Raw genomic sequence first — 3538 nt, forward strand, 5'->3', positions numbered from 1 at the left:
TATATATATATACATATATGTTCATGTTTAGATTTTTATTTATGTATGTGTATATGTTACTATTAATATAGAACGAACGATTTTTTAAATTTGTTTGAGTAACTGCGATGGTGCCCCCCTGGAAGTTGGTGCCCTACGCAAACTGCATACTCTGCTTATAGGGAGCGGCGGTACTGTATATTGTATTATGTGAGGGCTCAGACTGGCCGTCAGTCCCCATCACAGAGCCAGTTGTAGTCTTATCTTGATAGGATATTGTAGTACTGTAGCGGATTTGTCCACTTGTAATCCACTCAAACCCTGATCCTCTGACGGCCAGCGGTTGGCCGGTGTTGTGCCGAATTCTGCACCCCTGAGATTATGCACCCCCTCCATGAAGTCATTTACTGATTGCCTAATCCTAACCCCTCCCCCACACCTTCTCCTAAACCTACCAATACTAGGGGGTGCATAATCTGGCAGGGGTTCAGAATTCGGCACAACACCAGTCATGCGGCTGTAATCCAGGCCCTATTCCTAATGCTGTTCTTCCCCAATTAGCCTCATGTTTCTCTTGCACTTCTTGCAAATGCTTTCCTGAGACAGAACGATTTGTTCTGGCTGATAGCAAGTGAAAGCAAATTACCACTGGATTAATGGAGTGAGTGTGTGTGCGCTTGTAGGCCTTATGTGTGTATGAGGATGTTTTCCTAATCAAATTAAGATGGCCAGCAGTGGATGTCCTTATTTACTGTCATATTAGTCAGATATCTGTGTGGAGGATGAGGTAGGAGAGACGGCAGGGTGTCTGATGTGATTTGCGTTCATTATCTCTAAGAGTCGAGCTGAAATTACATCTCTTGTTAATACACACTTTGTTCACTCCGAGTCTTAAATGAACAATCAATCTTAGGGTTTTAGTGTCGACAGTGACCTCTCTCGTATCTTTCTTTATCTTCTGCTCTTTGCATGTATTCAATACCATTCCTGCCACTTAATCTATGATATGTATTATAATGATTCAAGTAACTTTTGTGAAAATAAAATGTCAAAATATGGGTGAAATATTATTCCATCCTAATTCAGCAGATGTTAAAAATGAAACAGCATACTTATTCTGATCTGTAGGCCCTACTTATAAAAATATATACCAAGTGATCATACTAATTTTATTATATTTTAAGTGATTAAAAACTTCTTGCTGATAAATGGATAAGGCCTAGTGGTTTGAAGGACAGTGGCAAAGATATGTAAAGATTTAAAATGACAATTAATGAATCTTTATGGGCTGCATTGTGATCCTTAAATGGAGTCTTTTAAATTGCCCCTATTATAGATTTTTGAAAATGACCTTTCATGCAGTGTGTAACACAGCTCTAAGTGAATGAAAACATCTTGCAAAGTTTTAAATCTGAAAGTGCACCGTGTATAAAGTTATTGTCTCTCAAAAGAAAGAGTCGACTCTGAATCATTGAAACGAGTCGTTTTTAAAACGAATCCCAAGCCGTTTCATGTTGACGTCAACATGAAACATTAGCATTTTGCCCGCCCACTTGTTGGTCTTTTCAGGTTGGTCTGAATGAAAATGCAAATTCATTGTTTGCCACTAGGTACCGCTTTTGGAGCGGTAAAATAGCTGTTTCCCTGGTAACTCTGTACACAAAGCAGCACTGCGCTCACAAACGCTGCTTTATCAGGCATTACAGGCAAGACATCTAATGATTCTTGATATGCCTGACAAGATTTTTTGGTATATGAAATATTTTTGATAAATAAATAAATACATACATAGATACATAAGGACACATTCTAAAGAATGAAAAAATGTAAAGCCGTATTCAATTTCTATTGTTTTGATGCTTGATGGTTAAAATATTGTGTAATTTATAGATTGTGTAATTCACGAACATTCATGAACATTATGAATGAATTAATTACACTGTAATTAATTAATTCATAATGTTCATTTTTAGAAAAAAAAAATAAATAAAAATAACAGATGGTTTAAGCTATATTTATTCACCTGAATTTCAGTGAAAAGTAAAAAAAAAAAAAAAAAACTGCAAATATATATTAAAATAAAACCTGAGATTTTCAAAAAATAAATAGTTTTCTTGAGACAGAACAATTTGTTCAGGATGATCGATGGATGATTATTCTATTTATAAGCACATGCACAAACACGCACACACTACTGTCTTTTGTGATGTTTAGTAACTATCTCCATTTATTTCATAGGCCTATAATTTTACAGTTTTTGTGCATCATCTACACTACCATTCAGTAATCTGGGGTTGGTAAGATTATTTATTTAATGTTTTTAAAATAAGTCTTTTATGCTCCTAGGCTGCATATATTTGTAAAAAAAAAAAAGTTAAAATATTATTACAATTTTAAACAACTTTTTACTATTCGAACATATTTTAAAAAGTAATTTATTTCTGTGATTCAAAGCTGAACATGTCAGCATCATTACTCCGGTCTTCAGTGTCATATAAGCTTTCAGAAATCATTCTAATATGCTGCTCTAATACATTTAGTTGTGCTGCTTCACATTTTTGTGGAATTTCAGGAGTTTAAGGCTTCTTTGATTAATAGAAAGTTCAAAGGAACAGCATTCATTTAAAACCGAAATCGTAAACGTTTAAGCATTAGAGTAAATGACAATCCGGTTACCAATTAAAAATAATGTTTTTCTATCTAGAATTATTCAAAGGGAATAACGTTGTGGCTCTCGGCAGGTGTGTGACGGTGGGCTGTGAGGTTTCTGAGTCACTGTATTATGAACAGCTCAAAAACAGCCACTTTACAGACGCTGTGAGGAGGTCTTTTGCAAGTCTCTCTGTTCTTCTCCCTACTATCATCTGAGCTCTCTCTCTCTCTCCGTTTCTGTCATGCCCTTTCCACTGAGGATTACTCGTGGACAGCTCAGAGATAAACCAATAAAATGGATAAATATTTAATGACACATCGGTGCTGGAAGGGATAAAACAGATAAGTGAAGGCATTCATCTCAGATGAACAATAGTAGTGAAGAGAGAAGTTCAGCTGGATAAAGGAATGATGAGTGTTTGGTGCTCAAAGACGAGAGTCGTGTCAGTGAGATGTGGTGACCTGACACACATGACCTTTAGTGCTGTCTTGCACTTCCTTTTTGAGTTTTTAGTTGTGAGTTCAGCAGTTTTCATATTTTTCATTTCAGATTATTATTAAAAATTAGATTATTATTAGATTATTTTATTTTTGTAATCTTGTGTGTTTTTATCATTTGTATTAGTTTTTTTTATATATATCTATATAGATTTTATTATGTTTTAGTTTTGTTCTTTTAGTATTCCAACTCTAAATAAGAAAATGATAAAAAATAAAAAATGTTGACTAATATATATATATAATGGTATACCATAAATAATGGTTTCTATTTTAATATCCTTTAAAATATAAGTTATTTCTGTGATGCAAAGCTGAATTTCCATCAGCCATTACTCCAGTATAAAGTGTCACATGATCCTTCAGAAATCATTCTAATATGCTGATTTATTATTAGAATTATCAATGT

The 3538-nt window shown here is 34.2% G+C and overlaps 1 protein-coding gene across 1 annotated transcript in view; it reads left to right on the forward strand.

The window, feature by feature from the left end:
- Positions 1-2863, forward strand: part of LOC107679194 (AN1-type zinc finger protein 3-like) — a 31172-nt gene extending 28309 nt beyond the window's left edge. Inside the window, exon 8 of the transcript XR_001633016.1 lies at positions 2849-2863. The gene's annotated coding sequence lies outside the window, so the exon portion shown is untranslated. The remainder of the gene's footprint in view (positions 1-2848) is intronic.
- The last annotated feature ends 675 nt before the right edge of the window (positions 2864-3538 follow it).

Source organism: Sinocyclocheilus anshuiensis, unplaced genomic scaffold (genome assembly GCF_001515605.1).
Source record: "Sinocyclocheilus anshuiensis isolate Anshui unplaced genomic scaffold, SAMN03320099.WGS_v1.1 scaffold300, whole genome shotgun sequence".
Classification (NCBI taxonomy): domain Eukaryota; kingdom Metazoa; phylum Chordata; class Actinopteri; order Cypriniformes; family Cyprinidae; genus Sinocyclocheilus; species Sinocyclocheilus anshuiensis.